The sequence below is a fragment of the Manis javanica genome, chromosome X, assembly GCF_040802235.1.
Source record: "Manis javanica isolate MJ-LG chromosome X, MJ_LKY, whole genome shotgun sequence".
NCBI classification, from domain to species: Eukaryota; Metazoa; Chordata; class Mammalia; order Pholidota; family Manidae; genus Manis; species Manis javanica.
The window spans coordinates 107,361,909-107,387,225 of NC_133174.1; the positions used below are offsets into that span (position 1 = coordinate 107,361,909).

Sequence of the window (25,317 nt, forward strand, 5' to 3'; positions counted from 1 at the left end):
GCAAGTTTTATTTTTAAATTTCTGTTATTGTATTTTCAAGTTCTATACAATTTCCATCTGGTTCTCTTTTATAACTTGTACTTCTTTGCTGAGATTTTTTATTTTGTTTGTTTGTTTCAGGAGAATCTGCCAATTGAAGGATTTTTGTGATGGCTGCAGTTGTCAGATAATTCTAAGATATAATTCATCTCAGTATTGATGTCAGTTGATTGTCTTTTCTCATTTGAGTTGTGATTTTCTAGTTCTTGGTATGATGAGTGATTTTTCACTGTATTCTGGACATTTTGGCTATTATATCAGGAGACTGTTTAAATCTTGTATTTTAGCAGGCAGTCTCTCTGTTTAAGTTTAGCACATAGGTCCTGTCCTACTTTTGTGGGCTGCAGTTCCAATGACAATTTAATTTTCAGAGCCTCTGTGGTGCTATTTTGGTCTGCTTGCTTAATGTGGTGCCGCTGGGGCCCTCACTGGTCCCTGCTGGTGCTGTATGGGGGAGAAGAAGGTACTTTACCAGGCTGGGTTGCTTAATGCCTCTAGGTGGAAGTGAGTCTCTAGTCTGGGGAAACAAAGAATCTGGCTTTGTTTGTTCTGGTGGAACCCCATGCCAGTGCTGTATGCCCTCCTGGTATCTCTCATAGGGGAAGTGACCCTCAAGACCATGGGGATAAAGAGGCTTCCTGCACTAGAATACTTGTTGTGCTGGGATTTGTCCGTGATGGTGCCCTGGTTACACAGTATCTTGTGGTGGGGTAAGGGAGTCTCTGGCTTGGTGGAAAAGGAGAGCCCTTCCTCTGGCTGCTTATTTCCAGTAGGACTCCCTGCTAGCTGCAAGGCCCACCCAGTGTTAGCAGGATTCCCAACCAGTCCAGAGGAAGAAGGAGCCTACCTGAGGCACCTTCTGTTGCTAGGCTGGGCTTGGCTTGTCTTCTACTAGGTAGGGAGTCTAAGCCACCCTGCTACTAAGGTGGCCCTCCAGTCCTATGTTCCTAACTACTGCCTTCCTCTTCATACCTTACAGAGTTCTCCTTTGATTGCCTCTTGAATTATTTCTAGGATTTATAGTTATACTTGGCTGGAAGGAGCAGGGAGAAGTGAGGTTGCCATCTTGTCCAGACTGGAAGTAGGAGACCAATTTTGCATTGGTTTCTGCTGCTGCTTCTGTGAGGAATGACTCGGGATTTCCTCCGCCAACCTTTCCTGGGTGAAAAGAAGCTCAGGAGGCTTTGTTTTCACTAACATATCATGCCCCTGGTTTTTTGGTGTATATTTGTATTTGTGTATCTTTTGTTTGTCTTTGATAAGAAAGGCTGGCAGAGATCAGCCTTGAAATACAAACTATGTTACAGTGGGGCAAATATTCTGACAGGACCCTGAGTTAGCTGTGGATTTGTCTTGCCTGTAAGATACTCCTACGCCACTTTTCCTTTTGGTGTGTTAAAAATAACTAGATATATATGATGTGTGCACAACAATGTGAAAGTACTAAATGCCTCTGAATTATAGATTTTTAAATGGCTAAAGTAGTGAATTTTATATTACATGAATTTTATCTCAATAAAAAAATAAATACACATACATAAGTTAAGCTCATCCATTAATGTATCAAAGGAGACTACATCTTTAGGCAAAAACATAATCCATTGTTTAATAATAATTTTAAAAAGGATACTCCTATGCCACTATACTCACAGGATCGTATTTGAGGACTTAGAACAACCAAAATATGCTATTTCCATATAGGAGAGAGACAAAAAATAAGATTGTAAAACATTTTCCTTCCTGTGTATAAAACCTTGGGACATCAGTACATGGCATACTCTGAGCAGCACTGTTTCTCAAGCAGAAATAAAATGCCACTGAGAAGACACGTTTGCCATGGTAGGCTGCATCATGATCCCCCAAAGGTATCCATGTCCTAATCCCTGGCATTTGCAAAAATATTACCTTATATAGTAAAAGGGACTTTACAGGTGTGATTAAATTAAGGATTTGAGATAGAGGAATTATCCTAGATTACCCAGATGGGTCTAATCTAATTACAGAGTCCCTGAAAGAGAGAGGCCAGGAGGGTCAGAGTCAGAGAAGGCAATGTGACTATGGAAGCTGAGCTCAGAGACTAAGAGAGAGATTTGAAGGTGCCATCTGCTGGCTTTGAAGATGGAGCAAGAGTCCATGAGTCAAGGACTACAGGCAGCCTCTAGAAGCCTGAAAATCGACTTCTAATCTCCAGAACAGTAACAATAAATTTGTGCTATTTTAAGCCATGAAGTTTACGGTAATTTGTTACAGCAGCAATAGGAAACTAATACACTAACAGAGTACAAGTGACATGGTCAGGGTGGGAGGTCAGACGGTATTGTAGAGTAGTAGGAGTAGGGCTGCTGCACAAGCACATGCTAAGAACATGAGACTCTAGTCTGGAAAGGTAAAACCCAAGGGGAGATTGGCTCAAAGTCTGGACTGCTGCTGTCCAATAGAACTTTCTGCGATGATGGAACTGTTCTATATCTGTGCTCTCCAATATGGTAGCCATTGGTCATGTGACTACTGACAACTTGAAATGCGGCTAGTACTACTCAGGAACTTCACTTTTTATTTGATTTACTCAATTTATATTCAAAGTTTAAAAGCCACATGTAGCTAGTGGCTGCTGTATTGGACACAAGTCTCTACCATTATAAACAATGTGGATAAGGTGAATACAAACTTACTCATTAAATTCTTCAGTGCTAGAAAACTAGCTTGCCAAAAATAGGTTATATAAAATTAAAGTAGCAACAACACTTCTCTGAAAGTGATATAATAATATAACCATAAACCTAGAACAGAAAAAAAATCTAAACAGAATATAAAATTGCTATTATAAAACCCATGAACTTCAGAGGAGATGCATAAAGTCAGTCCTTGCTTAAACAACTGTACACCAGAAGAATTTAGAATACACTGATCTCAGCCCCTGACACCAAAAGGCATACAGCTGACAGATGAAGGAGATAGAATTTCAAAAGCATAGAAATCTGGGACCCATTTAATAAAGACATATTCCTACATGCCTCAGAGGTCCAGGGCAATAGCAGATGGCCATAATGGCTACTCTGACTCACAAAGCAAGGATATATTACATTCTGAATCATCTGTTTAAGAAGGCAAAAGCAGTGAATGATGCAATCAATAAAAAAAGAAAGAAAAACTCAACAGTGGAAATGGGTAAATGCAAAACAAAGCAGTAACTATCTTCCCAATGTCATGCAAAACCCCTCCTTTTAGGGTTCCTGTCACTGTGCTATACCATCCCTCCAGCTGCTTGTCACTGTCATGTAGGCAGGACTGATATGCACCAGAGTTGATAACTCACTTCAAGTACTCTCTCACCATCACCAACAACACAGTTCTCCACTGTATTTATATTACCTGCCACACAACTTCCAAATCTGAATCAGTAAAGTCATCTACCACTGCTGTTTCTATTTCTAGGCTGCTGAGCCCTGGCAGAAGAAATAACACAATGGTATAGACAGGATCATCTTGAAAAGCATGGTCTCTGTGGAATATTACATAGCAGTTAAATGTGCAAGAAATCCGTATGTGTCAATATGGAAAAATATTCAAGGCACATTAAATAAAAAATCAAGTGACTATAATAAGAAAGATAGATATTAACAAGTGTGGGAGAAATGTGCAGAAATTGGAACCCTCACAGGCTTCTGGTGAAAACCTATAATGGTGCTACCACTTTAGAAAACCTTCTGGCAGTTGCTCAAAATGTCAAATACAGAGTTACCATATGACTCAGAATTCCACTTCTGGGTATATACTCAAGAAACACTGAACTATATGTCCACACATAACTTGAAATTAGAAGTTCATAACAATATTATTAATAATAGCCAAAAAGCAGAAACAACCCAATGTCCATCCACTGATGAATGAACAAAATGTGGTCCATACACACAATGGGATATTATTCAGCAGTAAAAAGAATGAAGCTCTGAAAGAGTGGACGGTTTGAAACATGGTGGAGAACATAAGACCAGCAGCTAACTTGCAGCACCATAGAAGAGCCCCTGGATCTCATGAGGCTCAGCAGGATGAGCAAAGTTTTGGGAAAATGAGAAAGGACAGAGAGCTTTGAGGAAGATTACATGCTTATGATCAATACTTAAATATGATATTGGGAGATGTGGAAGACACAGTGACTATTACAGAAACCGATGAAAAGATACATAAACCAACAAAACAGAATATTTTGATGCTCTTTTCCAGGGAGACAGTGTTGGACTAGTTGCCCCTCCACTGAGAATTGGCTGAAGCAAAGAATTTATCCTGTGTGGAATAAGGAGACTTTATAGGACTGCCTCTTTAAATGTAGAAGATACTCAAAAAGAGAAAGCTGCATAAATTTTAATACTAAGAAATGACCAAGCATTCCTCTACTCCTGAAATGAGTTGATTTGCAGATAACTCACAAATCCTTAAGCTAAATGGCATTTTTATTTTTCTCCAACCCTTTCAATAAGTGTGATCACCAACATACAGGAAAAAAAAAAAGAACGAAGCTCCAAGCCATGCTACAACATGGATGAACCTTGAAAACATTGTGCTCAGCACCTTCTTCCTGAGGGCATCTCCTTGAGCAAGGGAAGCAAAAGCAAAAAGGAACTCATGGGACTACATCAAACTGAAAAGTTTCTGTACAGCAAAGGACACCGTAAACAGAACAAAAAGGCATCCTACAGTATGGGAGAATATATTTGTAAATGACATATCCGACAAGGGGTTAACATCCAAAATATATAAAGAACTCACACGTCTCAACACCCAAAAAGCAAATAACCTGATTAACAAATGGGCAGAGGATATGAAGATACAGTTCTCCAAAGAAGAAATTCAGATGGCCAACAGACACATGAAAAGATGCTCCACATCACTAATCATCAGGGAAATGCAAATTAAAACCACAATGAAATATCACCTTACTGCAGTGAGGATAGCCACCATCCAAAAGACTAAGAACAACAAATGCTGGTGAGGATGCGGAGAAAAGGGAACCCTCCTACACTGCTGGTGGGAATGTAAGCTAGTTCAACCATTGTGGAAAGCAATATGGAGGTTCCTCAAAAAACTCAAAATAGAAATACCATTTGACCTGGGAATCCCACTCCTTGGAATTTACCCAAAGAATACAACTTCTCAGATTCAAAGACATATGCACCCCTATGTTTATCGCAGCACTACTTACAACAGCCAAGAAATGGAAGCAACCTAAGTGTCCATCAGTAGATGAAGGGGTAAAGAAGATGTGGTACATATACACAATGGAATACTATTCACCCATAAGAAAGAAACAAATCCTACCATTTGTAACAACATGGATGAAGCTGAAGGACATTATGCTCAGTGAAATAAGCCAGGCGGAGAAAGACAAGTGCCAAATGATTTCCCTCGTTTGTGGAGGATAAAAACAAGGCAAAACTGAAGGAACAAAATAGCAGCAGACTTAGAGACTCCCAAGAAGGAACTAGTGGTTACCAAAGGGGAGGGGTGTGGGAGGGTGAGTAGGGAGGGAGGGAGAAGGGGATTAAGGGGTATTATGTTTAGTACACATGGTGTGGGGGATCATGGGGAAAACAGTGTAGCACAGAGAAGGCAAATAGTGAATCTGTGGCATCTTACTACACTGATGGACAGTGACTACATTGGGGTATGGGTGGGGACTTGATAATATGGGTAAATGTAGTAACTACATTGTTTTTTCATGTGAAACCTTAATAAGAGCGTATATATCAATAATACCTTACTAAAAATTTTTTTAAAAGAAGAAGGAAAACATTGTGCTCAGTAAAATTAAGCCAGTCACAGAACACAACATATTATATGCTTCCATTTATATGAATGTCTCTTCAGGAAACTGACAGAGACAGAAAGGAGATGAGTGGTGGCTTAGGGCTGGGGGTAGAGGTGTTGGGGAAATGGAGTGATGGTTAAAGGGTACAGGGTTTCTTTTTGAGGAGATGAAAATATTCTAAACTTTGACTATGGGGATGGTTGCGCATGTCTGTGAATACTAAAAAACTGTTCAATTCTACACTGTATGGATTGTACAGTATGTGAATTATAGCTCAACAAAGCTGTCTTTTAAAAAGCAAGTGATAGAATACTGCATGTACTAGGAGCTCATTTATATAAAAACCAAAACTACATATGCATGTAATATAAACATTTGTGAATGTATGTAAATATATAGAAGACTATTTGGAAGGATACCCACCCATCTGTCAGTACTGGTTACTTCTGGAGAGGGAAGTGGGATTGCCTTCTGTAACATCACACTTTGCTATTTCTCCTCCTACCACTCTAGTTCCTTCAAATGCTTCTGCAGGCATTCCTTTCTCTGCCCATCTCTCACTTTACTCTCCAGGCTCTCCCTGAAATTATCCTAAGACCATACATTTCTCATGGCTTCAACAACCTCCATCCATATCCTGACTCATTCATTCAACAGCACCTAAAAGAATACCTAAAATATAGTTATCACATCAGCCAATATTTACCAAGGGCTTATCAGAGCCAGGTTATTCTGAAAGTGCTTTACATATACTGATTCATTCAATCTTTACAACCCTAAAAGTACATAGTATTATTATGCCCAGTTGACAAATAAGGAAATAGAAGCAGAGAGGTTAAGTAAGTTGTGTAAGGTCACACAGCTAGTAAGTAGTGGATATAAGCCCAGGGAATCCAGCTCCAGAGCGTATACTTGTAATCACTAGTCTCTCAGTAAAGATTTGGTAACAGCCTGTTCAATGATTGGGGAACTAGGAATATGAAGCATGTGATTTTTTTTCATATTATTACTCTGATCTTGACTATTTCATCTTTTCTTTCATTTAAAAATCTCATTTTGTTCAGAGCTCAGACACAATAGAGTTGCAAAATCAAATAACAGATCCTTGAGTCTCAAGATGGTGGCATGAGAAGTGACACAGAGAACTCCTCCCAATACCACAGATAGTGCAAAAATATAGTTAATACAACTAACTGTAAAACAGCAACAGGAAAGAAGTCTGAACCAGACTGCAGACAGACCTTACCAACAGAAAAGATCTCATGAAACAGGGTAACGAACTAAAGCCTTGATCCGGCGGGATCCAAGCCCTACCCCTACCCCAGCTCACAGCGGGGAGGAAAAGAAACGGAGCAGGGAGGGGGTGGAAGCCTGGGACTGCTGAACACTCAGCCCTGGAGGTCCGCCTTACGAGCAGAAACCTACACTGTGTGGTGCTCTAGACGTTGGGGAGGTTGGACAGGCAGAGGGCTTGAGAAACTGAGTTTCCAGCTGTTTGTGGAGGAAGGGATCCACATCCGGCCACTATGTATCAGAGGAAAGGCAGGCGGTCTGAGAGGCTTCCCAGCAGTGAGAGGGCTGCTGAAGGGGCGGGGTTTGCACGGAGCTTGCTGCACGGTGGAGGGGAGAGCTGGAAAAGGTTGTCTGGGTGTGCTCTGCCCAGCTGTTTGGGAACATTGAGGAGCTTCAGGCGCTCCATCCCCCTGGCTGCCTACTCAGCTCTGAGGCTCCCCACTGTGATACACAGCTTGCCAAGTCTTCCTCCTGGCCTGACGGCACTGGCTCACAAACTGGCAGCACTGACTGGCAGCAGACCACCCAGAGGGAGGCCATGCCTACAACAGCTAGAGACACAAAGCACAGAGGCTTACACCTGTTGTGCCCAGTCCACTGGCTCTGATACTGGAGACAGGCACGGCAGACGGGAATCAGGAAACAGATCTTTACTCCTCCTAGGCACCAGCTCTGCTCCCCTATGACCCCCAACCTCACTCTAGGGGCTGAGCAGTTCCAGAGACTGGAGATTCTGGGCACCAGAGGATACCACACAGAAGCTGAAATGTCAAAAGAACCTGGTTCAGACCAAAATCTCACAAACCCCAGAAAAAGGGCCAAATGAATCTGAAATCACCAATCTTCTTGAGAGTTCAAAATAAAAGTCATAAACATGCTTATGGAGGTACAGAAATATATTCAAGAACTCAGGAACGAATTTAAGATGGAGATTCAATCACTAAGAAATTCCATATCTGAAATGGAACATACAATGGAGGGATTTAAAAGCAGATTAGCTGTAGTAGAAGAGACGGTAAATGGAATAGAAATTAGAGAAGAGGAATACAAAGAAGCTGAGGCACAGAGAGAAAAAAGAATCTCTAAGAATAAAAGAATATTAAGAGAACTGTGTGACCAATCCAAACGAAACAATATTTGCATTATAGGGGTACCAGAAGAAGAGAGAGAAAAAGGGATAGAAAGTGTCATTGAGGAAGTAATTACTGAAAACTTCCCCAACCTGGGGAAGGAGATAGTCTCTCAGGCCATGGAGGTGCACAGATCTCCCAAAACAAGGGACCCAAGGAAGACAGCATCAAGATATATAATAATTAAAATGGCAAAGATCAAGGATAAAGACAGACTTTTAAAAGCAGCTAGAGAGAGAAAAAAGATCACATACAAAGGAAAACCCATCAGGCTATCATCAGATTTCTCAACAGAAACCTTACACGCCAGAAGGGAGTGGCATGATATATTTAATACAATGAAGCAGAAGGGCCTTGAACCAAGAATACTCTATCCGGCGAGGTTATCATTTAAATTTGAAGGAAGGATTAAACAATTTCCAGATAAGCAAAAGCTGAGAGAATTTACCTCCCACAAACCACCTCTACAGTCTACTTTGGAGGGACTGCTATAGATGGAAGTGTTCCTAAGGTTTAACAGCTGTCACCAGAGGTAATAAAACCACAGTAAAGAAAGGACAGCTAATCACTAAGCAAATGCAAAATTAAATTAACTATCCCCAAAGTCAATCATGGGATAGACAGAGTACAGAATATGACACCTAATATATAAAGAACGGAGGAGGAAAAAAAAAGAGGAAAAAAAAAAAAGAACCTTTAGGTTGTGTTTGTAATAGCTTACAAAGTGAGTTAAATTAGACTGTTAGATAGTAAGGGAATTACACATGAACATTTGATAACCACGAATATAAAGCTTGCAATGGCAGTAAGTACATACCTTTCGATAATCACCCTAAACGTAAATGGTCTGAATGCACCAATCAAAAGACGTAGAGTCACTGAATGGATAAAAAAACAAGACCCATCTATATGTTGCCTACAAGGGACTCACCTCAAACCCAAAGATATACACAGACTGAAAGTAAAAGGATAGAAAATGATATTTCATGCAACTAATAGGGATAAAAAAACAGGAGTTGCAATACTTGTATCAGACAAAATAGTCTTCAAAACAAAGAAAGTAATAAGAGACAAAGAAGGACATTACATAATGACGAAGGGTTCAGTCCAACAAGAGGATATAATCCAACACAGGATCACCTACATATATGAAACAAATACTAACAGAATTAAAGGGGGAAATAGTATGCAATGCATTCATCTGAGGAGACTTCAACACACCACTCACTCCAAAGGACAGATCAACCAGACAGAAAATAAGTAAAGAGACAGAGGCACTGAACAACGTATTAGAACAGATGGACCTAATGGACATCTACAGAGCACTCCATACAAAAGCAACAGGATACACATTCTTCTCAAGTGAACAGGGAACATTTTCAAGAATAGATCATATACTAGGCCACAAAAAAACCTCAGTAAATTCAAGAAGATTGAAATTCTACCAACCAGCTTCTCAGATCACAAACGTACTAAACTAGAAGTAAATTACACAAAGAAAATGAAAAAGCCCACAAACGCATGGAGGCTTAAAACATGCTCCTAAATAATCAATGGATCAATGACCAAATAAAAACAGAGATCAAGCAATATATGGAGACAAATGACAACAATAACTCAACACTGCAAAATCTGTGGGACGCAGCGAATGCCGTGCTAAGAGGGAAATATATTGCAATACAGGCCTACCTCAGGAAAGAAGAACAATCCCAAATGAACACTCCAAACTCAAAATTAATGAAACTAGAAAAAGAAGAACAAATGAGGCCCAAACTCAGTAGAAGGAGGGACATAATAAAGATTAAACCAGAAATAAATAAAATTGAGAAGAATAGAACAACAGAAAGAATCAATGAAAGCAGGAGCTGGTTCTTTGAGAGAATAACAAAATAGATAAACCCCTAGCCAGGCTTATCAAGAAAAAAAGTGAGTCTACACACATAAACAGAATTAGAAATGAGAAAGGAAAAATCACTACAGACACCACAGAAATACAAAGAATTATGAGGTAATACTATGAAAAATTATATGGTAACAAACTGGATAACCTAGAAGAAATGAACAACTTTCTAGAAAAATACAACCTTCCAAGGCTGACCCAGGAAGAAACAGAGAATCTGAATAGACCAATTACCAGCAAAGAAATTGAATTGGTAATCAAAAAACTACCTGAGAACAAAACTCCTGGACAAGATGGTTCACTGCTGAATTTCATCAAACATTTAGTGAAGACCTAATACCCATCCTCCATAAAGTTTTCCAAAAAGTAGAAGAGGAGAGAATACTCCCAAACTCATTCTACGAGGCCAGCATCACTCTAATACCAAAACCAGGCAAACACACCACAAAAAAAAGAAAATTACAGACCAATATCCCTGAGTAACACAGATGCAAAAATACTCAACAAAATATTAGCAAACCAAATTCAAAAATACATGAAAAAGATCATTCATCATAATCAAGTGGAATTCATCCCAGGGATACAAGGATGGTACAATATTCCAAAATCCATCAACATGAGCCACTACATCAACAAAAAGGACAAAAACCACATGATCATCTCCATAGATGCTGAAAAAGCATTTGACAAAATTCAACATCCATTCATGATAAAAACTCCCAACAAAATGGGTATACAGGGCAAGTACCTCAACATAATAAAGGCCATATATCACAAACCCACAGCCAATATCCTATACTTAACAGTGAGAAGTTGAAAGCTTTCCTTTAAGATCGGGAACAAGACAAGGATGCCCACTCTCCCCACTTTTATTCAACATAGTTCTAGAGGTCCTAGCCACAGCAATCAGACAACACAAAGAAATAAAAGGCATTCAGATTGGCAAGGAAGTCAAACTGTCCCTGTTTGCAGATGACATGATACTGTACATAAAAAACCCTAAAGAATCTACTCCAAAACTACTAGATCTAATATCTGAATTCAGTAAAGTGGCAGGATACAAAATTCATACACAGAGATCTGTTGTTTTCCTATATACTAACAACGAACTAGCAGAAAGAGAAATCAGGAAAACAATTCCATTCACAATTGCATCAAAAAGAATAAAATATCTAGGAATAAACCTAACCAAGGAAGTGAAAGACTCATACTCTGAAAACTACAAGACACTCAAGAGAGAAATTAAAGAAACCAATAAATGGAAACACATCCAATGCTCATGGATAGGAAGAATTAATATTGTCAAAATGGCCATCCTGCCTAAAGCAAACTACAGATTCAACGCAATCCCTATCAAAATACCAACAGCATTCTTCAATGAAGTAGAGCATATAGCTCTAAAATTCATATGGAACTACAAAAGACCCCAAATAGACAAAGCAATCCTGAGAAGGAAGAATAAAGTGGGGGGAATTACGCTCCCTGACTTCAAGCTCTACTACAAAGCCACAGTAATCAAGACAATTTGGTACTGGCACAAGAACAGACCCATAGACCAATGGAACAGAACAGAGAGTCCAGATATAAACCCAAGAATATACAGTCAATTAATATACAATAAAGGAGCCATGGATATACAATGGGGAAATGACAGCCTCTTCAACAGCTGGTGTTGGCAAAACTAAACAGCTACATGTAAGAGAATGAAACTGGATCATTGTCTAACCCCATACACAAAAGTAAACTCAAAATGGATGAAAGACCTGAATATAAATCATGAAACCATAAAACTCTTAGAAAAAAACATATGCAAAAATCTCTTGGACATAAACATGAGCAACTTCTTCATGAACATATCTCCCTGGGCAAGAGAAACAAAAGCAAAAATGAACAAGTGGGACTGTATCAAACTAAAAACTTCTGTACAGCAAAGGACACCATCAGTAGAACAAAAAGACAACCTACATTATGGGAGAATATATTCATAAATGATATATCCGATAAAGGGCTGACATCTAAATTATATAAAGAGCTCACACACGTCAACAAACAAAAAGAAAATAAGCCAATTAAAAAATGGGCAGAGGATCTGAACAGACACTTCTCCAAAGAAGAAATTCAGATGGCCAACAGGCACATGAAAAGATGCTCCACATCGCTAATCATCAGAGAAACGCAAATTAAATCCACAGTGAGATATCACCTCACACCGTGAGGATGGACAACATAGAAAAGACTAGGAACAACAAACGCTGGTGAGGATGCGGAGAAAGGGGAACCCTCCTACACTGCTGGTGGGAATGTAAACTAGTTTAACCATTGTGGAAGGCAGTATGGAGGTTCCTCAAAAAACTCAAAATAGAAATACCATTTGACACAGGAATTCCACTTCTAGGAAGTTACCCTAAGAATGCAGCAGCTGAGTCTGAGAAAGACAAGATGCACCCCTATGTTTATCGCAGCACTACTTACAATAGCCAAGAAATGGAAGCAACCTAAGTGTCTATCAGTAGATGAATGGATAAAGAAGATGTGGTACATATACACAATGGAATAGTATTCAGCCGTAAGAAGAAAACAAACCCTACCATTTGCAACAACATGGATGGAGCTAGAGGGTATTATGCTCAGTGAAATAAGCCAGGAGGAGAAAGACAAGTTCCAAATGATTTCACTCATATGTGGAGTAGAGGCACAAAGTAAAAACTTGAAGGAACAAAACAGCAGCAGACTCATGGAACCCAAGAATAGACTAGCAGTTACCAAGGGGAAAGTGACTGGGGAAGATGAGTGGGATGGAAGGGATAAGGGAGAAAAAGGGATATTATGATTAGCGCACATCATCTAGCAGGGAGGGGGACACAGGGAAGGCAGAGTAACACGGAGAAGACAAGTAATGATTCTGTAGCATCTTACTACATTGATGGATAGTGACTGTAATGGGGTATGTGGTGGGGACTCGATAATAGGGAGAGTCTAGTAACCATAATATTGCTCATGTAATTGTACATTAATAATACCAAAATAAATAAATAAATAACAGATCCTTTGCTATAAAGCTCAAGGGAGTCAATACAGTCAAATGTCTTTATCCTTATACCTCGAGGCACTAGCAAGGTAGGTTGATCTACTGGTGTTCAGTGAGGAAGGCCAAAGCACAGGAAGATAAGATAGGACTAAACATCATAATACCTTAACATCAAAACATTGTCACAGCAGCCATTTACTGAGAGCTCCACAGATGCCATGTACTTTGGTAGGAGTTTTACATGGCTTATTTCATTTAATCTTTCCAACAACCCTCTGTGATATCAGTAGTGTTATGGTCTCCACCTTATAGGTGCGAAAATAGGCTCAAAGAGGTTAGGTAACTTGTCCAAGTTTGCAGCATTAGTAAATGGCAAGGCAGGTTTTATGCCACGACTGCCTGACCGCAGTCTGTGCTTTAAACCACTATGCAGGGTCGCCTCCACCCATCTGTGTCAACTAGGCTCTAGAGCTGTACTGCCCCCATTGGGTAACCACCACCCACATGTGGCTAGGTACATTTAAATCAAATAAAATTTAAAATTCAGGTCCTCAGTAACACTAGTCTCATTTCAAGTGCTCAAAAGCCACATGTGACTAATGATTACCACATCAGAGAGCGCAAAGAACATCCCCCTCAATATAACTCAGCCATGAAAAAGAATGACATCTTGCCATTTGCGACAACAGGGATGGACCTAGAGGGTATTATGTTAAGTGAAATAAGCTAGACTGAGAAAGACAAGTACCATTTGATTTTACTTATATGTGGAATCTAAAAAACAAAACAAATAAACAAGCAGCACAGTACTGAAAATAGATTTATAAATATAGAGAACAAACTGGTGACTGCCATGGGTGGGGGAGGGGCAGGGTATCAGTGAAGTAGGTGAAGGGGATGAAGAGGTACAAACTTCCTATTATAAAATAAGTTAGTCTCGGGGATGTAAGTACAGCACAGGGAGTATAGTCAATAATATTTTAGTATCTTTGTATGGTGACAGATGGTAACTACACTTACCGTGGTGAGCAGTTAGCAATGTATTTAATTGTCAAATCACTATGCTGCACACCTGGACACCACATAATATCATATATCAACTGTATTTCAATTAAAAAAATATTTCCCTCATCACAGAAAGTTTTGTAGGACATTGCTGCCCCCGGGTACACTCTCTCTGACAGAGCAGGCTCCACAAACATCTTCCAAGTGCTGTGTCCTCCACTCCACTCAGAATCTTGGGGAAACTTTGAGGCATACATTAAGGTAATAACTTTCCTTCCTGTCCCCTCCGTCATTCACTTCCTCAGCAATATCATCCTTTCTGTCTGCTCCAGCAATTCATCCTCATGCCCATGCCAGTTGCCCCCTCCCCTCTCCAGTTCTGGGAATGCAGAGGCCCTGTTGTTATTCATTCTCATTCTGCCTCCAAACCAGATGACTGGGTGGGGGACAGACACTTTAGGTCCACAGTATGAAAGGTCCCCCAGAAGCAGAGCACCCTGACTATGGTCCGCAGCCCTGTCCTGTCTCGCCACGTGCTACCCACCCAGCTCTCCAGTAGGCTCGCCCTAACCCTGGCCCAGCTGACCTGAGAGCAGCTGGCTGCTGCGGTGCAGCCTCTTGTGGCCACTATAACTCCAGTATGATTTTGGAGCTGGAACCTTTTTAAATCCCACATTATACAATGTAAATGAAATTTGGTAAGATGCTAGAAAGCAGACTGGTTGGCACAGAGAGATGAGTGGGGTAGAAGGGAGACAAAGCACCCAGCAAGAAGAGAGCTAAATAAGATAGACTCAATTACCCATGCTCATGGCGAACAGACATGGCAGGTTGTTAAAGCCAGCCAACAATCCAAAAGGCACTCTGGAATCCACTATATGACCCATCCACACCTGACCTCTGAGCCCCAGAAGATTCATCCCCCTAATTAACTTTTTTCAAACTGACATCAAAATGAGTATATATTTTCCAAGCTGATTCTAGCTAATGACTAGAAGACGTGGGCAACAGCATTCACACTGGGAAGGGTACAGACTGGTGACCTTAAAATGATTGATTTGCTACAGAAAACCTTAATGCATGTATTTCAGAGTCACCTGTGCACACTGTCCAAAGTGGGATTCTAACTGTCAAGGCTACTAGCGAGCTGAGCCGCCTAAGACTCTTCTGGGAGTACTACTTCAAAGGTGTATTAAATAGTCAAGACCAGGGACTGAAGCTGATGTCTCTCAGTCTATAATGCTGCTGACCACATAGTATAGGATGGCCCAAATCAGAGACACCCTGCTGATTCCCCAAAGATTCTCATGCAGAAGCAACTGCAGTCTAGCTCATGACACTTAGCAGTGAACTGCACTAGGGAAAGGAAGGCTGGGAAGGTTCTGCCCCCAGGCCTGGGATGTGTGGGCCATACTACCTCTGAAAACACAGCTGTAAAATGGGGACAGTAAGCAACACTCCCGGTTTCTGATTCAGTCATGCTTGACGTGATTATATCAGAGTGATAATGGAGCATGAAAAGGACCAGGGGCCAGAAGACAGAATCAACATTCCTGAAAGCAAGAGTACTCGCTGGACACATTTATTCGTTTCTGTCTTGCCTATGAAGGGGAGAAAGTAGGTCAACACACTCAAAGAACTGTGACCAGGAACAGTGGGTCTGAGAGGGAGTCACTCGCTGAACCCTGCCAAGATGAAGAAGAAAGAGACACGCCTTTCATTTTAGGGCATTTGGCTGAGGGCACTCGGCTTTGGAAAAAACTCAGGCTGTTGATCCTTTACTGCGAATTCCCTGCAGGCCCTGAGGAGTTGGGTGCAAGGAGAGGCTCGCAGTTTAAAACCAGCATCTAAATGGTTGGCAGGCAAGAGCTGGCAAGCACAGGAATGTTTATGAGCAAACTGTGTGCCTACTTTGGCTTTCAGACAGGGTGGACAAGGCTTGGGGCAGCTTGGCTAAATATAGACAGCACAGGGGGACCTAGGAAGCAGGAGAGCTAGGTTTCACTTCCAGGTCTCTCAGTTAACCTTGAAGCAAACTCCCTGAGTGTCTTCTTTCATATATTGATTTGTTCTTAGTAAGGCAGGAGTATTAAGTTTCCCAAACCTAGAGAAGGGTTCACACTGAGTCTGCTGCATTGTCTTGCTTTATCTTCTCTCAAAAGATCCAAATTTGGGGAAAAGAGTGCTTGTAATCAGGTGGAAGGTGGAGTAGCTGACATACTTATGGAAACAGTGCAAAGCTATGATGATGACCCACTGGGAGCCACAAGTCCTCCTGGACTAGCCAAGGTTGCTGCCCAGTCAGAGGCAGAAGGCGGCTACCTGACCCCTGGTATGAAGGCAGATGCAGCAGAGAAGCATACAAGAGGTGCCAAATCCGAACTCTTGCTGCACAGTGCATGTGAGACACGGGAATTTAAGGAGTCAATTTTCATAGGGAATTCAGAAAGCAGGCCATCCCTGCCCTTTGTCACTGCCCAGATGCCATTCCCTCCCTCAGCAAGATTCTACTTTTACAAAAAAAGCAAGGGACCCAAACCAAGGCACCTGCTTTTCCAGTCAATAGTTAGGTGGCAGTGTTCTTAGGAAAAACCTGGACTAGTTATGGAGCAGGGGAAGCCAAGCCCAGGGAAACTATTTATTTAGTTCCCACCTCAAGACCCTTGGCCTTATCCTCATCCTGGACACCTCCACCAGAACTCAGTGTATCTCTGAGTTGCAGGAATATCTGGGAGGAGCTACTATATTTTTCTGATTATAAAATTAGTAAGTGGTTATTATATAAACTTAAGAGCATAAGGGAAAATATAAAGTAGAAATTAAAAATCACTGGAATCCTGTCACCTAAAAATTACACTATACATCCTTTATGTAAATTTAGAGTATTCAGGCCTAAGCCCTGGATCTATTGCTGACTTACACTGTGATCTTAGGCAAGCTATATAACCTCTCTGAAACTCAATTTTCTAATCTGCAGAATGAGAATAATCACAGTATTCAACTTAAAGTGTTGTTGCAGATGAGAGAATTCATGTAAAGAGGTTTAACAGTCCCTGGCAAATAGTAAGTGATCAATAAATGTTGGCCATCATCGTCATTACCCCTATTCTATGTGTCTATATTCAAAACCATCTATATTGGTGGCTGCACAATATTTCACCTGGTGCTGGTACTATTTCTCTAGTGCTAAACATTCATGTTGTCTCCAAGGTTTAACTATTATAAAACTGCTGCAAGGGACATCCTTGCACATATATCTTCTTGTCCATCTGTGATAATTCTTTTAACGTAAATTATCTAGAACTGAATTTACCAGGTAATACAGTATGAACATATTTTAGACCCTTGGAAAATGGCTTTCTAGAAAGGTTCTACTCATTTACATCTCGACCAGAAGGCACATAAGTACCCATCTCTTCCTACTTTCACCAACACTGAGTAATAACACGTTTTTTAAATCTTTGCCAACTTGATGGGGGAAATGGTATTTTGTTTTCCTTTGTATGACTTTGATTATAAGAAATGATACACATTTTAAGCTAATTCTCTATTAAACTTACACAGGAACTCACGTGTTCCCAGGGACAAAAATCCATTATGAAATCTTCAGGGATCCTAAAATGAAAACACATATGGGACATTTGCATTAAAATAATTCACATTTAACAGGTCAGACAAATACCATATGATTTCACTTATATGTGGAACCTAAAAGACAAAACAAACGAACAAAACAGAAATAGACTCATAAACACAGAGAACAGACTAGTGATTACCACAGGGGATGAGGGGTGTGGGGACAGGCCAAATAGGGGAAGGGGATAAAGAGATACAAACTTCCAGTTATAAAATAAGTAAGTCAGAGGGATGAAAAGTATAGCATAAGGAATGTGGTCAATAACATTGTAATTTCTTTGTATGGTGACAGATGATAACTAAAATTATTGTGGTAAGCATTTAGTAATATATGTAATTGTCAAAACAATATATTGCACATCTGAAACCAATATAATATTGTATATCAACTATATTTCAATTAAAAAAAATGAAAAATATCTCAGTAATAATTTTTATGCTGATTACATGTTAAAAATATAATACTTTGAACATTGGGTTATATAAAATATGCTACAAAAAATAATTATTCACATTTGAGTAGCTGCTATACCTATTTTTTAAAACATTTTTAATTGTAAAATATACAGAAAATTATACATCTTAAAAGAGCATTATAAAGTAAATACCTTTTTATTATCATCTAAATCAAGAAACAGAATTTTGACAGCTGCCTCAGAAGCCTAACACATATCCCATCCCAATCCTAAAATTAACTATGATGCTGAGTTCTATGGTAATCTCATCCATGCTTTTCTCTGTAGTTTTATCACCCAAATTGCAACCTTACACATTAGAATTTAGTTTTGCCTTTTTAAAATATTTCAAGTCTCTTGTATTTAGTAACTGATACACTTGTAATAAAAAAAAATCACACTGGATTATAATAGCATGTAACCTAAAGAAGCAAATGCTCATTTTTTAAAAATGGTGTTTTACAGACACAAAAACATATACGATTTTCCCCAGGCATATGACTAAATAAATTACTCTGCCTCAAACATAGCATACCACTTGGATATAGTTACAAAGTGTTGATTCAGCTTTGAAGTAATGCCTCCAATGTCAGTATAATGTTAACATTTTCCATTCAAGCTTAAATGTCAGTCACATGCCAGGATCCTGACTTTCGATTTTTTTCATCCCTCCGCCTATTAGATAGGTCAGAGTTCTTAGTTGCAAACTACAAAATCCACTCTGACTAGTTTAAGCAGAAAGGAAATGTATTAAGTAATATTAGATAGTCCGCAGGATCTCTTGATACCCATAGAGGCAGGCAGTGAAGAAGCCAGAAGCACAGTACAAGCATACTTTGGGTGCCCCTCTGGCAAAACACCACTGCCTCTATCCTAGAACTTGCCTTTCCGTTTGGAATTTCCAGGCTGCTAGTATCTCTCTTCAAACAGCCACTAGAAGCCCATCAAAGAGAACACTGGGCTGGATAGTTTCTAGCTACTCAATGTGGCCCCTCTGTTGCCTGCTGGTTCCTCCTCTTTAGAGCACTGGCATGTCCTAGAATGGATACCAGAAAGCACAGAAAAGTTTTTCTGTATATTTTGCTCTTTCCTACTCAACTTTTCAGTAGAATGCAAACCTCTAAGGGCTCATCACTTTTAAGTAGTCACATACCAATTATGTAGTAATTATCTACTGCATTCATCAACAAATACCTACTCAGAATTTGGCGTAGTGCCAGGTGCTGGGTATATATTGTGGACAAGATAGAAAAGGGTCTTCTTTCATAAGCTGACATTCCAGTCAGTGTTGAGTGACAACAAATATATAAACAAATAAATAATCATGATTTCAGGTGAGGGGAGGGGCAAGGCTACCCTCAATAGGGTGGTCAGAAAAGGTCTCCATGAGGAGCTGGTAGTGGAAACAAAATGTAAAGGATGAGAAAAATCCAAGTACTTGAAGTGTCAGGGGAAGATTGTCCTGGAAGGATTGTCACCGGAGGGGGAAAGAGACCCACTCACTGGCTCTGAGGCTAGAGTATAATGAGTGAGCAGTGGAGTAAAATGTTTGAATTTTAATCCAAGTATATTGAGAAGCCTTTGGAGGTTGTGAACAGCAGGCAGTGATATGACCTGGTGTACATTTTGAAGGATTACTCTGGGTGGTAAGTGGAGACCAGGCCACAGGGGAGACAAATAGAAACATTTAGAAGGCAAATAATCCAGATGAAAGATGAGGGTGCTTTAAAGTAGGATGTTAAGAGAATGAAAGATGGTCACATTGGGGATATGCCTCAGAGTTAGAATCAATAAGAACAGTTGATTGGCTGTGGTAGGTGAATGGAAGAAGGTAACACTTAGATTTTGGGGCTCAAGCATAGAGTGAAGGAGGCTGACAGTTACTGAGATGGAGAAGAGCAGGGTAAGGGGGGATTCGAGGTCAGATTCTAACATGCTGAGGTGCCAGTCAATGTCTATGGGACTGAACATGGCAAGTAAATAGTGAAATATATGATTCTTAAACTCAGAAGAGAGGTCAGGTCTTGTGTTCTCCATGATAAACACTCTGAGAGGATACAAGAAATGTATAGGACGCAGTTTAGAAAAAAGAGGTAACACAAAAGGTCTAGTTGATCAGTCCTTGCATGTCTCCCAGGGAGCCTGGAATCATAATTGACCCTAGACCTACCGCCTGGGAAAATGGCCTTCAGAAGGCTCTTTATGTCTCTGGTATGTTGTTTTAATATGTCCAGAGCAATGGAGCATGTTGTACCTGCTCATCAGGACTTCTCAGGAATATTTAACAAGATTCATGGTGTACCTAGTTTTGATGTTGAAGTCCTGGTTGCTTTTCATGAAAGCCTCATGCCCTAAAACTTGAGCAGGCTTTCCCACTCAGAAACATGTCACAGGTATCCCTGCTATTTGCTTCTAAGTTGCTACTCTGTGTGCCCCTGGATAGAGAGGAACTTGGAAGCCTGTGCCTAACTGATGCATATTATTTTTCTGGCTGTCTTTCTTGGTATTCTTTGCTGTGATAAACCTTAGCTGTAAGTAAAATCTGTGTTTTGTGAGTCCTTCTAGTGGATTACCCAACTTGGAGTGGTTGTGGGGTCCCTGAAACACATGCTATACCCTCAAGGAGCTTAAGTTGTAGCTGGAGAGGAGAAAGGAACATATAGGAAGCAACAGTGACCCAAGAAGGACAATATTGTACAGTCAGCCTGCGGCCAGGGACTAAGTCTTTATTCACATTTGTATACCCCAAGGAAGGCTGGGTAACTGGGAGGTCCTCAATAGTTAGCTGAACTTACTGGAAGAAGTGGAACTTGCTGGATGAGCAGGATTTTTTAAAAGCTAAAAGGAGAAGGAGGGCATGCCAACTGGAGAAACAACTTGATGTAGGCCCAAAAGCAAGAACAGTCAGGGTCTGTTTGTAGAAAGCTGTCCTTTTAGTCTCCCTGCTCCACAATGCCTGACTCAGTCACCAGTGGGCATTTAATAAAGTCTGACACTTGCCAGGTATCCATGTCCCAGTTTGCTGCCACACCTTCTTCAGCCTCTCCGCTGCTTTTTCTGGGCAGTGCTCAGGAGGAGAGGTGATGGAACATCATATTCCTTCTGTACCCACTCAAGTCACTTGCAAAAGAATAAACTGAGATGTCTAGTTCCAATTCTCACTGCATCACGGACAGTTAGCTGGGATGATCTCCCTGTGATTCAGTGATTAAAATTCCAGATAGGACCATAATAACTCTATTAATCCTGCATTGCATATGTCAGTTCCAAAATCAAAACTCCTAGAACTTACATATCTCTAATATAATCTTTCCATATTCCCAGGGCAGTTTTCAAAATAAATAGACTAATAACTACTTCATCAAAAGAATGGCTCAGGTGAAGGGAGACATGGATACCAAGGAAAAGAGAAGACACTCTCAAGGATGTACCAAAACATTTCTGTCTGCATGAACAGGAAAGAGAATGGAAGGTTTCACACTTAGGCCTTAGAGGGCATCTAACGCAACCATTGCCCCTCTTCCTCTGGCATATGAGTAAGAGAGTTTTCAAAGACCATACAGCAGTCTACAACTGATCTCGGACCAGAAACCAGTTTTCCTGATCAGTCCAGTGCTCTACCACATCTTAGTGCCCTATTTAATATAGTTCTGCCACCAAAGGAATCATTCCTGAAGAAGGTGGATGCAGTAAATCTCCCAATTAGTAACCATCTCTCCGTGAAGCATGTTAAGGGTCAGAACACGAGCCAAGGCATCACAATTACAAGGGCTAAGTGAGACATGTTCCTGACTGTTTTGTGGGCTCTTCAGCCTCACTGCTTCTTTGCTTTGAGCCAAGTCAATCATACTGCCATGGGGTTAGGGGATCAGGGAGGGAACTGATCAAAACAGACCTTCCTGCTGGCCGAGGTGCATGGCCAGACTATTGATTGACCAGAAAAAGGAGAGAGATAGTTGCAGATGCATATGACGGCAGCAGAAAGCCCTGGCCCAACCAGCACTGCCTTCCCCCAAGGCCTGCCAGTTCACAGCAGCCGGTCAGAAAGTTCATGGCCATGCAAACACGATAGGCTGCCAGAGTGGAATCTGCACACCGGCCACTGTGCCCTGGCCAAACTTCTGACTCAGAGGTGGTGACGAATAGGCACGGCTGGTTCATCAGCACAGTGAGTCAGGCCACACGCTCGCATTGACTCCTCTGAGGACTGAAGTCACTTTCTGTTTGGGACCCCAAGCCCCAACTGCACTCCCATACAGCTCAGGCATCCACAGAGGATCACAGAAGCCTGGGATGATCAAAGAAATGTGAGGGAAAGCCTATGGGCAGTTGAGGGAGCCTCAGATGAAGTCTGAAATGTGACATCTTTGCAAGTAAGTACTAAGAGAATGAATGATTTCAGCATTCAAATCACATTCTTAATCAATGCCTGAATCACTCTCACAAAATGAGTGTTAGTTTCAGCCCCTCTCCAGGCTTCAAATTCTTATTATAAAAAAGCATTATATTGTCATTACAAGAAAGACCTCATAATTCTGACTTAGGAGAGGAATGGCAGTTAGAAATATTTGGATTTATACAGGTAAGGGAAACTTTAAACACCAAAACTTTCAAACAGTATTTTGGAGGAGATGAAATATACATGTATATATTAGATGCTTCCCAGGTTTCTAAACCGACTCAAATCTTTTTCCTGCTAACTTAATCAGAATTAATACCCTTTATTATGTTGTACTATTTTGTTTTTCTGACTTTTTTCAGGACATCAGGCCTTCACCAGGCACTTCCCCTGTCAGTTTGTCTGAACTTTTTCCCCTTCAACCTACACCAATCTCTTCCTGTTACTTCTAATCTGTATGGCTAGGAAACCAGATTACAAAACTCTTTAGAGCTAGGTTATAAAGAAGGCATGAGAAAAGGCATGGGGAATCAAGTTGGTGGCTCTAGTGCTATCTCTGTGTGTTTGAGGGAGTTTGCAGCTATTTCTTCCTTCCAGGTTTGGGGCAAATTTCCAGAGAACAGAAGGTGCCAGAAGCTGGTCTGAGGTTAACTGCTGTGCTACTGAATATCTGCCTAGGATCAAGCCAGGCCTCAAAATCCCCTTTCCCCACACCAACGCCCTGGCTCAGACAGCTTTGAGTGACAGAAAATTGGGAAGAACAACTAAGAATAAACATGAGGCCACGCCAGATTCTTCTTTCAGAAAATGAAGTGCTGACAAAGCAGGGGCAATACTGGCTTGGGGAACCAGCTCTAACTTCCAAGAGAAGAGCATTTCTGCATTGTTCCCAGAATGTGAAGTGCTGAGGAAATTTAAAATGTGGTTTCTCATGCTTAGGCAGATCCTTAGGGGAACCCAATGACATAAAAAAATGCACTAATCCCCATACACAAAAGTAAATTCGAAATGGATCAAAGACCTGAATGTAAGTCATGAAACCATAAAACTCTTAGAATAAAACACAGGCAAAAATCTCTTGGACATAAACATGAGTGACTTCTTCATGAACATAACTCCCTGGGCAAGGGAAACAAAAGCAAAAATGAACAAGTGGGACTATATCAAGCTGAAAAGCTTCTGTACAGCAAAGGACACCATCAATAGAACCAAAAGGCAACCTACAGTATGGGAGAATATATTCATAAATGACAGATCCAATAAAGGGTTGACATCCAAAATATATAAAGAGCTCACGCACCTCAACAAACAAAAAGCAAATAATCCAATTAAAAAACTTGCAGAGGGGCTGAACAGACAATTCTCCAAAGAAGAAATTCAGATGACCAACAGACACATGAAAAGATGCTCCACATCATTAGTCATCAGAGAAATGCAAATTAAAACCACAATGAGATATCACCTCATACCAGTAAGGATCACCACCATCCAAAAGACAGACAAACAACAAATGTTGGCGATAATGTGGAGAAAGGGGAACCCTCTTACACTGCTGGTGGGAATGTAAACTAGTTCAACCATTGTGGAAAGCAGTATGGAGGTTCCTCAAGAAGCTCAAAATAGAAATATCATTTGACCCAGGAATTCCACTTCTACGAATTTACCCTAAGAATGCAGCAGCCCAGTTTGAAAAAGACATATGCACCCCTATGTTTATCGCAGCACTATTTACAATAGCCAAGAAATGGAAGCCACCTAAGTGTCCATCAGCAGGCGAATGGATAAAGATGTGGTACATATACACAATGGAATATTATTCAGCCATAAGAAGAAAACAAATCCTACCATTTGCAACAACATGCATGGAGCTAGAGGGTATTATGATCAGTGAAATAAGCCAGGCGGAGAAAGACAAGCACAAAATGATTTCACTCACACGTGGAGTATAAGAACAAAGAAAAAACTGAAGGAACAAAACAGCAGCAGAATCACAGAACCCAAGAATGGACTAACAGTCACCAAAGGGAAAGGGACTGGGGAGGATGGGTGGGAAGGGAGAGATACAGGAGTGGGGGGCAAAAGGAGGCATTATGATTAGCATGTATAATGTGGGTGGGGTGGCATATGGAGGGCTATGCAACACAGAGAAGACAAGTAGTGATTCTATAGCATCTTACTACACTGATGGACAGTGACTGTAATGGGGTTTGTGGGGGGGACTTGGTGATGGGGGGAGTTAAGTAAACATAATGTTCCACATGAAATTATAGATTAATGATACCAAAAAAAAGGCATTAATCAATGTTGAAGCACATAATACCTTATTGTTAACTATAGGCACTATGTAGTACAGCAGATCTCTGCAACTTACTCGTCTTGTATTGTATAACTATTACTTTACACCCATTGAACAACAACCCCCTATATAACTGCCCCCCACCCCATCCCCGGGTAGCCACTAGCCTATTGTCTACTTCTACACCTCTGACTATTTCAGATCCTCATATAAGAGGCCTCAGGCAGTATCTGTCCTTCTGTGACTGACTTATTTCACTTAGCATGATGTCTTCTAGGTCCATCCATGTGTCCAAACTTACCAAATTATACACATATTGATTATTCACAC

The 25,317-nt window shown here is 40.6% G+C and overlaps 1 pseudogene; it reads left to right on the forward strand.

Annotated features, from left to right (window-relative positions):
• Positions 1-444: 444 nt before the first annotated feature.
• Positions 445-5,748, forward strand: LOC108384603 (U6 snRNA-associated Sm-like protein LSm3; annotated as a pseudogene).
• Positions 5,749-25,317: the final 19,569 nt, after the last annotated feature.